At 36.7% G+C, this 14326-nt stretch overlaps 1 long non-coding RNA gene across 4 annotated transcripts in view; it reads right to left on the bottom strand.

Annotated features, from left to right (window-relative positions):
- LOC116663657 overlaps positions 1–13808 on the bottom strand; it is a 333860-nt gene extending 320052 nt beyond the window's left edge. For 3 of the 4 annotated variants that reach the window (XR_004319922.1, XR_004319919.1, XR_004319918.1), the window contains exon 1: positions 13695–13808. This is a non-coding gene — a long non-coding RNA (uncharacterized LOC116663657). The remainder of the gene's footprint in view (positions 1–13694) is intronic. The other variant, XR_004319924.1, reaches the window with a different exon arrangement.
- Between the last annotated feature and the right edge of the window lie 518 nt (positions 13809–14326).

Genomic DNA, 14326 nt, shown 5'->3' with positions numbered 1-14326 from the left:
AAGATGCTTAATTACATTAGCCATTTTAATTAGGAAATATAAATTGAAACTGCAATGAACTACCACTTCACACACACTGGAATGGCTATAATAAAAAAGACAAACAATAACAAGGGTTGGCAAAGATATGAAGAAAGTGGAACTCTCATATGTTGCCAGTAGGAATGTAAAATGGCTAGTCACTTTGTAAAAGTTTGGCAGTTCTTAATAAGTTACATATGGATTTATCATACAACCCAGCAAATCTACTCCCAGGTATTTAACCAAGACAAATAAAACAATATATCCAAATAAATACTGTGTGCGGATGTACACAGCAGTTTTATATTTAACAGTCAAAAACCTGAAACAAGACAAATGTCCATCAACTGGTGAATGGATTAAAAAAATGTGATATATCCACATAAGGGAAAATTGTTTACTAATAAAAAGAAACAAGCTATTGGTACATGCTGCAACACAGAGGAACCACAAAATCATGCAAAGTCAGACACAGCAGATTACATATTGCATGTTCCCATTCATATCAAATGTCCATAAAGGGCAAATTTTTAGACAGAAAGCAGACTAATTTTTGCCTAGAGCCAGGAATAGGAAAGAAAATTTGCGGCACATGGGGATGGGAGTTGTTCTAGGGGTATGACAATGAAATGTTCTAAAAATGGACTGCAGTGATCCATTGCACAACTCCACAAATTTACTAAAAGACACTGAATTGTACACTTAGAATGGGCAGATTTATGGTATGGAAATGATACCTCAATAAAGATGTCTTAAAAAAGGACAAAGTCTGTGTATGGTTCAAGTCTCTTTTTCTGTGTCAAGATGACCAGTTACATTTCAGATAAAGGAGTTTAAACAGCTGGGTCCCAAAATGAGACACAATGGGAGGAGAGTTGCAGGCAAGCCATAGTGTATATGAACCAGAAAACGATCTTTGTTGTTGTAAACCATTGAGATTTAGGCATCATTTTTTACCTCAGCATAGCAGAGCCAATCCTGACTGACACATTCATCTTTCTAAGAAATGAAATGTTTTATGACATATTTATGCTAAATTTGTTAATGAAGAATTTCCATTTAAGGAGTAAAATTATTACTAAATGTGTTTTCAGTGGTTTCATAACAACTATGATTTTTAAAATTAAAACTACAAAACTTTCTATAACAATTTAGTGTTTTATGCAACTCTAAATCATATGACTAAATTATTTAAACATAGCAGTTTACTTAGTGATGGGAGTATCCTGATGAGCAAGACAGACATGGCCTCTACCTTCACAAAGCTTATAGTTTAAAAAAAATTGTTATCTGTATGCTTTGTGTAATCTATTAAAATGGGTTACAATTTTATTTTCATATTCAATGTCAGTTTTTAAAAAAAATAAAGAAATTAGATGATTGTCCTTTCAGGCTAAACTTCCGTAACCATCACTTTTGACTTAATCAGATAATTTTTAAAGTGCATTATTTTAATTTGTAGTCATTTTTAATTTCTACCAGCAGGTGGAACCCTTTAGATTTATTTTGCCTCTTTAACACAGCAATATATATGCCTTTGTGATTTTTTTTAGTTTTTAAGAATTATTTTTTCTTTGATTTAATATTTATTTCTAGAACAGAAGTTAATGACAGTGGTCAAGAATAATCATTCCACATTCAAAAAAGCTCTATATTAATGAATCCACATCAGCACATTCAATTAAATTTATAAGTTCATAGATAGTTTGTCATAAAACACCTGTAATGGAGTAAATGCTTAAGAAAGACTCTACTTCCAATGGAGAAAAAATATTTATGAGCTAAAATTCAAGAGGTTTCTATCCTCTAAATCAGCGGTTGACAAACTTTCCGTAAAGGATAAGATAGTAAATATTTTAGGCTTTGTGGGCCTTAAGGTCTCTGTTGAAACTACTCAAGCCTGCTACATCCAGTGAGCAAGGCTGTCTTCCAATAATGTTATATACAGTAGGTGGGCAGATTTGGCCTCTGGGCCACAGTTTGCCCACCCCTGATTCAGACCAGTGGCTCTCACACTTGGGCATCAGAATCACCTGCAAGGCTTGTTAAAGCACAGACTGCTAGGCCTCAGCTCTAGAGTTTCTGATTAGGCAGGTCTCTGGAGGGGCTCAAGAATCTCTGTTTCTAACAAGTTTCCTGGTGATGCTGATGCTGCTAGTTCAGAACCACACTTTACTCAAGAACCCCTACTAAAAGCTGTATTTCACCATTTCTGCTGCCTTGCTTTTGTAACATTTAAAAAGAGCTAAAATAGACTTTTCCTTAACATGAGCATTACAAGATTTCCTGGAGAAATCATTTGGCAGGGAAAAAACTTGGGTGGGCAGTAAGACTGTATTGTGACTTATCTGGTTCAGTTATCATCATCTATTACAGTGATGTGATATTTTGTATTTGAGGATGATGTTATAGAAAATATATCCTGCAGAGGATTATGGGCTGAAAATGTGCTGATATTAGTTTGAGAAGGTGGGAAAAGAAGCACCCTTTACTCAGAGGCAAACACTTCTTTCATCTTGACATAATTCTTGTATTTCTAATGCATATTTTTACACAATTAAGGTCATACTACAAATTTTGTAATATGTTTTTTTAAGCTCAGCGATCAGAATCATATCCCTATCATATTAGAAAAGTATCTGTTTACCCCCCATCTCCTGCACCAACCCCTTGTCTCATTCATGCTATCTCTTTCCCCAAGTCCCCCATAGAGTCACATGCACAAAAAAAATACAATTGCAAGACATCTGTATGCATCTCTGTGAATGTGCAGAGCAAAAGCCCTACCCAAGACCAAACCACAGCAGGGTGTGACATTCCAAAGAATGGTCAAGGGACAGAGCTCACCAGCTTGCGGCAGCTTGTCCCTTATACACAGCACAGCTTGAGTCAAACTAGGGTGGCTGGGTAGAAGCAAAAAAGCACAGGGAAAAGGTTGCTTGAGCTTCTACAAGAAGCCACAGATAAACTTCCATGGCTATGGTAGCCCCTGCCTAAGGAAATATTCCCTGAAGACTGAGTGGAGAAGAGATAAGCTATATAAGTTTCTGCTCTGTTTGGCTTTGAAAATAGTTTTCAACAAGTTTTTGGAGAACATCTGAAGGAATCTTATCATCAGGAAAAATAAAAACTCTGAAGTATTCTGTGCTGATAGGCAACTAAAGCTCAGATGAGAAGAAAGCTATTCCTGAAGATGCCAGAACTGATAGATGATAACCTATGCCAAATTCTCCCTCTATTCCCACTTGGCATCTTATAAGTCCCATGGACGTTGGACTCAACACTGGAAGATCAGAGGTGTAACCCCAAAGTGACTGAGTTTACACCACTCAGCAGAATAAGGTCTCAAAGTTGAAATTAAGTTCAGTCGAAAAATAAGAGATGAAAGTTATATTTACTGCAAGCTGGTTGTGTGGACTGAGACTCAAACCCGAACACCTGTCATTTTCTTATATTCTGCTACCAGGTATGGCACCAATCATACAACTTCTACTCTGCATGAAAAGGGTATTCAGAATTGATGATGGATAAAATTGAGGTTAAAAACATACCTACACAGTATGAATGCTTTCAAATAACTGGCTTATTGGTGAAAATAATATGGTAACATGTGTTAGTTGAGTTGATGGTTAAAGGAAGCCCAAATAGTTGATCCACAAGCTCTCTATAATCATATCCTTGACAGCTTGACCAAATTTATATAAAAAAATAGCAGCAGACCCAAGTTTTTGTATTTATATTTCTTGCTTGAACTTCGTGATGAAAAACATAAAACTGTTCTGAGTTATTTTAACATTAAACACATTCGTCCTTGGAATTGGAAAATGCTAATGCTTTCCTATGCCCATATGCTGAATAAAATTAAAGTAAACAGAGCTAGCATATTTTGAGAATTGCTACTATAGTCATCAAACCAATTAAAAACTCATTTCAAGGTGGTTATTATAGTAGTATTTGTTGTTATTTATATGTCTGAAGAAGAGACATTTCTATAGTGGTATACTGTCCTACATATAAAAGCAACATAAAAAGGAGCAAGAAACATTGTCTGTTTCATAAATGCCAAAATTGGTTCTTAAAGCCTAAAATTTTCAGAATCAACATCTTAAGAATGAAGACCTTTCTGCACTATCATAAGTTTAACATTTTCAAATAAAATTACTTGTGTGGTCAGTAGAATACACAAAGAATTTGATGTTTGACTGACTCATACCGATATGAGTCTTCATGTATTTGACCAGATTGCCATAGCCTACTCATAAATTAAAAGGTTTTTAAAGAATTAATAGTAGAGTTTGTCCTGGACTATATCATAGTTTACTGTTTCTAATATATTTACCAATTTAGAAAGAGAAAAAATTAAGTTCTCTTATAACAAACTTACCTCTAGTGCCTGTGATGCCCACAACCATATGCTCATTAAAGCTACTTCATCTACAGACTTATTTTAAAGAAATCTGACTGTGTCAGCTCTAGCTGAATGAAAAAGAACCTCTAAATCTCAGTAGCATTTATTTGGCTCATGCATCAGTGGGTTGACTAGAAGTTGGCTGATGGGAGTGACCCATTTGGGGCACTTATGTTCTGCATGCCTCTCATTCTTTTCCTGGGTCCAGCAAGCTGGCCAGGCCTGTTCTTCTGCCGCAATGGTGTAAGGGCACAAAGATAGGAAAAACATGCAATTCCTCTTGACCTAGGTTCAGACTGGCATACTGCCATTTCTGCCTCATTCTACTGGCTAAAATAATGTACATGGCCAAGCCCAAAATCAAACAATGAGAAAACATTCTGTCTCTTCAGCAGGAAGAATGTGAAGTCTCATGGCAAACAGCAGATATAGGGACCCATAAAGAACTGGAGTCATTAATGCAATTTACCACACAACTACAAACTTTTCCTTAGCCACAAATTACCTTGCTGTGAACCCCAGGAACTCACTATCTTTACATCACTTAGAAATTAGCATCTGAGCCAAGAGCAACCATCTATTGTGTCTATCAACTTATGAGATAGCCTAAAATAAGAGTTCTAACCAATAAGAAAACTTTGTGGGATGGTAACTAGCTGATTCAATAAGATATTTTCTTGGGGGAAGTTTAAAACATACACAGAGGGACATGAACAACTGAACAGAGCAGAAATTGAGTGATACAGAGAGTGAAGGAAATGAGTGGAAGGCATCAGGCTTTGAAGGGTGTGGTAGGTTGAATAGTGGCCCCCAAAGATATCCACATCCCAATCCCTGGAAACGAAGAATACCTTATATGGCAAAAGGGACTTTACAGATGTGATTAAGTTAAGGATTTTGAGATGGGAAGGTTACCCTGGATTATCCAGGTGGAACTGATGCTATCATAATGGTCCTTACAAAGAAGGATTCAGAAGTCAGAGTCAGACAGAAGGCAATGTAATGACAGAAGCAGAGATCTGAGTGATGTGCTTTGAGGGTGGAAGAAATACAGGCAGCCACTAGAAGCTGAAAAGGCTTGGAAATGGATTCTTCCCTCGGAGCCTCGCAAAGGAGCCGGCCAATACCTCGATTTTAGCCCACTAAGACTGATTCTGGACTTCTGACTTTCAGAACTGTAAAAGAATAAATTTGTTTTAGGCCACTAAGTTTGTGCTAACTTTGTTACAGTAGCAATAGGAAATTAATACAGAAGCTGTGAGTAAAAGGAAGCAAGTAGCAGAAAAGAATATAGACAAGGAGAATCCATTAATTAGCACCAGTAGTCACCATGGAAATAGCAATAGCTGAGACAGGGAGTAGTTGAGTCCCCTCTATAGAACACTGGAGTTGCAAGCAATAGACTTCTGCTTCTACTAGAAGTACTCTGGACTCTGATGGATCTCCCAGTTCTCAAGGTCTCTCTCTTTAGCCACAGACACTACCTCCACTTCTAATATTTCTATGTTCCCTATGTATACTTAAACACTAATTAACTGAGGTAAACTAAATGAGTCACTGTTTATTATAACTCAGAAAGGTCTAACTTACATTATAATGACTAGATCACATCAAGGATCCTCAACAGTGACATTATCGACACTTGGGGCCAGGTGATTATATGTTGTGGGGGCTGTCCTGTGTATCGTAGGATGTTCTGCAGCATCCTGGCCTCTACTCACTAGATGCTAGTAGCATTCCCCTCTCTAGTGTGACAACCAAAAACGTCTCCAAACACTACCAAATGTCCCCCAGGGGTCAAAATCACTCCTGGTTGAGAACCACTGAACATAATTAACCTCAGCACTCATATATGTTCTTTATTAATGGTAGCTATTATTATCAGGATCTTGATGTACTTCTTTTTTCTGACTAACATTTCAAAATTCTGAGAATGTAAGACAAGTCTAGTTATCTAATGCTTCCTAGCTGTGCAACACTGGGGGAGGTTTTTTTTAAATCTTTCTATGGCTCAGTTTTCTTATCTGTAAAATAGCAATGAAGAAAATAGTACCTACCTTATGAGATTGTTGTGAGAGTTGTATTACATACATATTATATGCTTAAACAGGGGGTCAGCAAATTTTCTGCAAAGGGTCAGATAGTAAATACTTTAGGCTTTGTGGATCATAGGATCCCTCTTGCAACTTCTCAGCTCTGTTGCTGTAGGGCAAAAGCAGCCATAATATATAAACAAATAGAAGTAGCTATTTTCCAAAAAACCTGTATTTATAAAAACATGTAGCCAGCTGGATCTGACCTGGGCCATAATATTTTGCCCAGCATTGGCTTAGAAGGTGTCTGGCACATAGTAAGTATTCAGTGAGTGTTGACTATTTTTATCATTATTATTCTTATGTGATCTCAAAACAGATATGAGAAGGGAGACCCACAGCTGAAGAATAAAAGGTTCCCATGGGGCTTTAATGTTTGGTTTTAGTTACTTTCCTCTATAAGAGACGATAGTTTTTTTTTTTTTTTCCTGACAAGCCATAAGGACCAACAAAGAATGGGAATATATACATATATCAGGTCCCTACTCTCTTACTAGAAGTCATGCCTCCCTTGAAGATATGCCAAGAATGGTACAGAATGTTGCCCAATTTCCAATATATACCAGAGGTCACTGAAAGTTTCCTTGAACGAGCAAGTATATTCTTTATGGTGCTTGGGGGATTCTACAATTCTACAATCCTCACAAATGTGGAGGACCAACCAGAATTACAGTCTAGGCTCCATTACAAACTTTCTTCAGTATTAAATTCTAGAGACCTGGAGTTACTCACATTAGCAGTTCAGATTCTGAAGGAAGGAAAATTGAAATTAAGCCCCATATGAGAAGGGAGGTTGATATTTCCTTGGTGTGAAAAAAGACCATTGAAATGAACACTATTTGTTGCATCTGCTCAGCATCCCTTTTGCAAATAACTGCCCTCCTCAACCTCATCAACTGTAAGCTTGAGGAGAGACATGCCTCATTTCTAAAATGTGACCTATCTCCTGGCCACAATAGATTTGTTCTGGGGTGGACACAAATCAATTCTTGCCCTGAAAATTTTGCATCAGGGATATAAATAGAATAGTTTCTATATAGGTGCTTAGACTAAACTTATAGGCAAATACAAACCTGCTGGCAAATATGGTTTCTAAAAGAGGATAGGAAAGCAAAGGACACTGATCTGTGCCTTTCCTGGAGTGGTAAGAAACTGTACTTTCTAACTGTTTGTCTCTGCTAGGAATTATCCCCTTTCTTCCCTTCTTAGTTCATGTGAAGATGGCAATAAAGTCAGCATATGCTTATCTCAACTTTGAGATCACATCTCTGCATAAAGACCCACTCAACTAGTAGGGGAAAAAAAAATGCTCACTACTCCTGGCTTCACCTCCACAACTAGAAAATTAGTCCTTAATCTGACTAATTAAATGCTGTAAGTGTTTTTTGGGCTTACAGTCAAATTTTTAAAAGTTGTATTAACGATGTGTCCCAGTTACTCTGAGTTTTGTACCTATTATGCAGGCAGCACAACACTTCTATATTAGAATCCCTCCCTTCCTACTGTCTACAACTAGATCCTTGCTCAACATTCAGGACACAGTTCAAATCCCTCTTTGCCATGAAGTCCCATTAGACTGACAATTCCATAGTAAGTACTTCCTTCTTTGATCTCCCAGAGAATTTACTACCAATACACTTGCTGCTGTTTTCATGTTGGTTACAGTGCCCCTTGCCACACACTCACAAGGCCAGGTGGAAGAGGCAGCCCAGGGAAGCAGTTTCATCACAAATCACTCTTCCTCCCCAACGCCCACAGTTTATCTACCCACTGGCCATTGCTGGGCAAAAAAACTCAGGCTAAATGAGGTTTGAATAATTAGCAAACAGATTCTGTCTCATGAATTTGAACTTGAATTCTGGAAGACAGAGGGTAGAGAGGAAGACAGAGAAAAAAATACACCCAACAGTCACATCACACTAATGGTAAAACATTTGTGCACGACACTGCAACAGCTGCTTGAATCGAGGACAGGTCTCCAGTACTTATCTTCCTATGTTGACACTGCATGGATTTTTATCCTGGAGCTTCATGAAATCTAATCTTTCTTGTTAGCACATAAATTCTAATGAAAATCCCCAGTGAGTCTCTATGAAAATAACTTGACTAGAACATTATCCATTTATTATATGCTCTCGTGTCTTTTGCTAAAAGGTACACGTCTGTCCTACTGAGACCATCGGCTCTTTGAAGGCAGACGTATCATGTATTTTCCCAAAGGAGCTAGCACAATGTTCCCACACACTGGGATCCCCAGGTAGAACATATTAAATTGGAGTGACATCCAATTCCAATGTTCTTTCAAAACTAATTTTAAAATGATCCCAAATGTATTTATTATATGCTATTTTCAATGACAGTTGAATTCTTTCTTTCAGATGTAGGATGTCCTATAAGACTTCTTCCCAGACAGCAGAAAGAACAGAACCCTTTATCTAATTTATTATCTTCTCCTGCATTTAATTTACCTCCACTGGAGATAGAGACTCAACCAGTAACCTTCTTAAACTACTACTGTGTATTCATAGCACCAAATGCCTGCTGGTAAAACTTTTCATCTCTCAGTTCTCTACACAAATAAAAATCATACTGATGAAAAAACACTATGGAGTGGCAGAGTGAGAAATGAAGGTGGGCCAGAAAATATCAGCCGTATGTACTGTCAGCTGTTCGACGGCCCCACCACGAGCCACAGCCACCTTGGGCCACAGAAGCAGGGGAGGTGGGGTATCTCTCAGCCTTCATCTCTACACTACATTCTGACAGCCCACTAGAGGCTCATTATATATAAGTACACAGAGTAACTCTACAAGGCTTAAGTTTTTCTCATCTGTGATGTTTTGACATTTCAAACTATTAATCTTTAATAGACAAGATATATCAAAGGTAGGTTACCGTGGAAGTATTTCATTTAGCAATATTCTTAAATTACATCTCATAACTTTGATCCTTCCTTGGAAGTCTATACTTGAATCTGAAACTTCAACAAAATTTTAAAGCTTCAACTTTAAAAATACTCAATAAAGATGCAAGAATGGCAATAATATTTTTAAAAAATGTATTCAGGATCAAATTACTGGTACTATGTATTTTTCTAATTAAGAAAAAGAAAAAAACTTGCATAAATATTCTTCCTAATGCCAAAGATTAAACTGTGTGTGCTTTCATTGGAATTAAGTTCCTATATCGGCCACCAACGCATTTCTTTGAAAACCATGGTAATTCTTACATTTTATAAAATGACTGGGAGAAATTGTCTTCTTCTATCAATTTCTCGTAAAACATGATTTATTCCCTTGCAGTCTTCGTTTCCAGAAAAGCAGATATTGCTTCTTTCTACGTAAGAAATGCTACTGCTATAAATCTCAATTTTTTCCTCCCGTTGGAAAACGTTATCTAATCTTTTCATATTCTAAATAAAAATTCAGCTGTTAGTGCTCAAGGATTCTAAAATGTAATTTTTCCAGTTTGTGTGTCCATGGCAGTAGACAAGACTACTTTCCATCCAGAATATAAAATAGAACAATTAGAGATGTGATAGTACACAGGTATTGTTTGGCCTGCTCCCAAAATTCCTCTCTGCCTAATGGAGACCCACTCATTTTTCACCTTTAGTCTTGGGGGTACCTAGATGAGTATGAGGCTTATGTCAGCCAAAGGCACTTTCCCAATGGGAAACTTCCCAGGATTTCTGCTGGTTGTGAGTACTGCTTTTTCCAGTATCCATCTCATTTGTCACCCATTATGTAACAGGCATTTGGTTTATGTTGGACTGATACAACCCCAGGAGTAGGTCCTGATTAGTATAAGCCAACCAGGAGAGTTTCTAAATCTCTTGGTCTAGACATTGGTTCCATAATGAGTGATGACTTTAGTTGGTCCTCACAGAATAAAATTTAGAACTTCTGTCCAAACTAGACATTGGTTCCATAATGAGTGATGACTTTAGTTGGTCCTCACAGAATAAAATTCAGAACTTCTATCCAAAAATTGAGGGAAGGATTTGTTCTCTTACTCTGATGATGCATCTGTGAGGCCTAGGACCACTATAACTAGAGCTGACACATAAAGACGGGCTAAGAGAGTCCCAGAGAGCTTGATCAAACTACATCCAAAACTGCACTACATCTGAACGTCTATCTGTTATGTGAGCCAGTATACTTATTATTTAAACCAGTGTGTGCTGAAGATCACGTATGCCTAAAGTTCTCATTGTTATCTTTGCCATTATATGGAGATAGCCTACCAGAGAATAAAGCCAAAATGAAGAAAAACAAAGCCAGGAAACAGCAGGAGAAACTGATTGCTGGCAAGTGCAAAGAGGTACCTTCTGCATATGTAAGCTAATATAGTATACTTTCTTATTTAAATTAATTTGAGTTGGGTTTCTGCTACTTGCAAATGCAAACTTGTGACTAATTCAGCAGTGTTTCTGTTCTGTATAATTTAGTGCCTCCAAAACTGGATTATTTCTCCAATGATATGGCCATCATAAGAATTGGATTTGGAAACAAAACAAAACAGAAATAAAGCAAATATCATGATCGTTCAGAAGTAAGTTGAATATAACACAGCCATTGATCAGAAAATCTTAATTTTACTATTCAGGCAAAATAACCAATTTGTTGCCTTAAAAAATTGTAATGATTGAAAATTACCAAAAAAAAAAAAAAAGTTCAAAAAGCATTTCAATATATTTAATTTCATCATCCTCTCAAAACTGGTTAGGTGCCCATTCTATATGCCCCCACTGGATGATTATTATCTAATCTTACATTCCAAGTTCCAAAGGAAGCTTAAGGCTCCCTCTCTTTCCAACACTACCATGAATGAAGAAAGATTATGTGGATCAAAGCCACAAGCACTGATGGCTCAGTGCTAAGGGCTGAAAATTCCAGTATGACACAAGAGGTCTGACATCCCCATGGTTTCATTCTCTCTGTAGTTATCATTCTGGAAATCTCCTCTCTGAGTGCTTTCTTTATGGTGGGGGGTTCCTCTTCTGGACTTTTCTCCCACGCATCTATTATTGTCAGAGGAGTTTTGGCCCTTTCTTTCTAAGAGTTTTTCCACCCCTATCACCCTTAGGCCCTGACTAATGGGCTGAATATCAGGGAAGTCAAACAAGCAGACCTTAAGTTTGATGGTTAAAATAGAAATTGAAAGAGTGAACAACTGTATTAGATGATATTCAACCAGTCTATCAAAAAAAGAAAAATCTCAAGAATCAATTATATCTCACAATAAAATATACCTCAACTATAACACAGACGTCAGTCACAGTAAACTATTTGACACTTTCTAAATTCACTATGCTTTTAACTTTGCTAAGCTTCAACTCATCATTTGTATTAGTGGAGATAATAATTGTACTTATCTCATAAAGCTATTAGAAAAATCAACTAATAGTACATATAGTCCCGAGGCACATAGTAAGTATTCAGTAAATGTTAGGTATTCAAACATATCTCCACCATGGCACTTATAAGATTGTAATAGAATTTTCATGTTTCTTTCAGTAGACTGTGTGATTAGTGACAGTAGGGACCCTGAATAATTTGTATTTATATATGCAGTATTTAGCAAAATTAGGATGTTCTCAATAAACATATGCTCAATACATAAATAACTGAATGTTTGGAGTTCAAAGTTCTATCAGCCATGAGGGAGAATGAGAAAAATGCTTTTCCTACAATATTTAAGCCATGTACAAATTATATTTAAATCATCATATATAAATGCAAATAACAATGCAATGTGATAATTTTCAACATTTGTGCTTTGCATTCCTACCAAATTCAAATTTTATATTATCTCTGAATTTGAAGGGTAGGTAATACAGACAACAAGGAAAGCAAGCACTGATTCACTATGTGCAGATTAAAGTAAGTCAGGGTGTTCAAAATGAGAATCAGGAAACAAGATCTAATGGTTTTCCTTCCCTTTCCCTTGGTCTTCTGCTCCTCTAGGAAAGAACTCAAGTTTACCTCAGACATATGTACCACCTCTCTTACACTGCTGATATGGGAAGCACTAAAATGCCTGAGGAGTGACAGGAAATAGAAGAACTAGCAAGGGTTGTGATTATATGCTTCTGGATCTTTCATTTAAAAGGAATCACTCCTCTGTCTGTCCTCCAAATCTAAATCATCCCAATTTCCTGAAAATACAGCCACCTATTTCAAGTGTTTAGTTCCTATGTGTTTTCAATAGTATCTGTCTTTCAATCAAATCCTTGAATAATTTTAAAGCTCTTGGCTCCAAAACCGGACTTCTGCCCCACAGTGAGCTTATCAGAACTGGCCATAATGACAGATGTGTATGGATCCAAAAAAAAATTTTCATTCGAATGGCAGTACTGTCACAATTTTGAATATTATTTGCAGTGCATAGTCTATGAAGGCTTGAAGGAAATGGTAAAATTAGAAGGCAAGGAAAACATTTTTCATGATGACTTGTTTAAAAACAGGATAAAAAGCCTAACATTTCTGGGGAGTTTATGATCTCTAAATAGGCCAAGAAAATCAAGTCAAACGTAATATACTTGTATATTCTTAAACAACCAAATGTACTATATATCTTTAAAAGGTGCTGAAAACAGGTATCATACTTTTTTTCTTCAAAATACCGGTTCAAATTTAAAAGTTTATTGTTATTTCCCCCTGTGGCTTCTGTACTTTCCAATGATTTTTATGAGGATAGCTGTTTAAATTTGAATCTCAGCAAGGCAACATGTGTTGAAATTTAAAATGTCCTTGGAATTTAGAGTATCATTCATTTAGATGCATTTCGTAAATCTGGAACATCAAAATTCTAACTAAGATGTTAAAGAAACATTGGAGTTACTAAAAGAGGTTTTAAGCAAATCTCTGGAGATTTAATACAAGGCATACTAATTTTTGGCACAGAAAGTTTAGGGGTGCACAATTTGAAAAAAAGAAACTAATCTCTCAAATGTCTTTTATGCTTTTCTCTAGCAGGTGATGACCTTTAGTATTTCTTTACCTAGAGGCATGATCCACTTTTGACAGGGTTCACAAAGTTAGAGACCTCTGTCATGATGTAAAATCATATTCTTCAAGTAAAAACAGGTCACCAAAGGTCCTTCTGTTCCTCTCTGCCAATTACAAATAGACAAAAAGTAAAACAACTCTGTTAGAGAATGGGCTTACTGGATCTGTGGAAGGAGAGAAAGAAGAAAGTTGGTTGAGTTCACGGCCTTTCTTCTGAGTCTAGCTTCCTGGCTGTGATTCTTGATTAGACGCCATTGCATTTTCCATTGGCCTGTGAAAGATATGTAATTCATCTTTGATAAACTGAGCTATTGCCAAACTGAAGCCTGTTGCATAATTTCAAAAGGTCTTAAAAGAACAGATTTTAAACCTGTTCTCTAAAAAAACAATTAGCAATGTAGAAACCCTCCTTGCCTTCTCTGCCTAAACCACCCTAACCTTCTGAAAGTCTATACATCAGGAAATAGTCCAGAAATTCTTGATCTATAGAAATTCAGCAGTTTAATCCTTGGGTTACAGAATTCTATAAAAGAAAGACCAACTCAAGGATTGTTGTTAAGACATGGGGGGTACTATCTAGAATATTAAGTTCAACTTAAAACATGAGAGCCATATATTCCTTGGGCCTTCTAGAGTATAATGATGACAGTGGCAAGAAGCTTTCTGTGGTAGGATGAATAATTGACCCCTGCCTCCAAAGATGTCAATATTTTAATCTGCAGAACTTGTGAATGTGTTACATAGCAAAAGGGATTTTGCAGATGTGATTCAGGCTATTGAGATGAGGAGAT

The sequence above is a fragment of the Camelus ferus genome, chromosome 1 (assembly GCF_009834535.1).
Source record: "Camelus ferus isolate YT-003-E chromosome 1, BCGSAC_Cfer_1.0, whole genome shotgun sequence".
Classification (NCBI taxonomy): Eukaryota; Metazoa; Chordata; class Mammalia; order Artiodactyla; family Camelidae; genus Camelus; species Camelus ferus.
The sequence above is the reverse complement of the archived record's forward strand: the minus strand, read 5'-3'. Positions and strand labels throughout refer to the sequence as shown.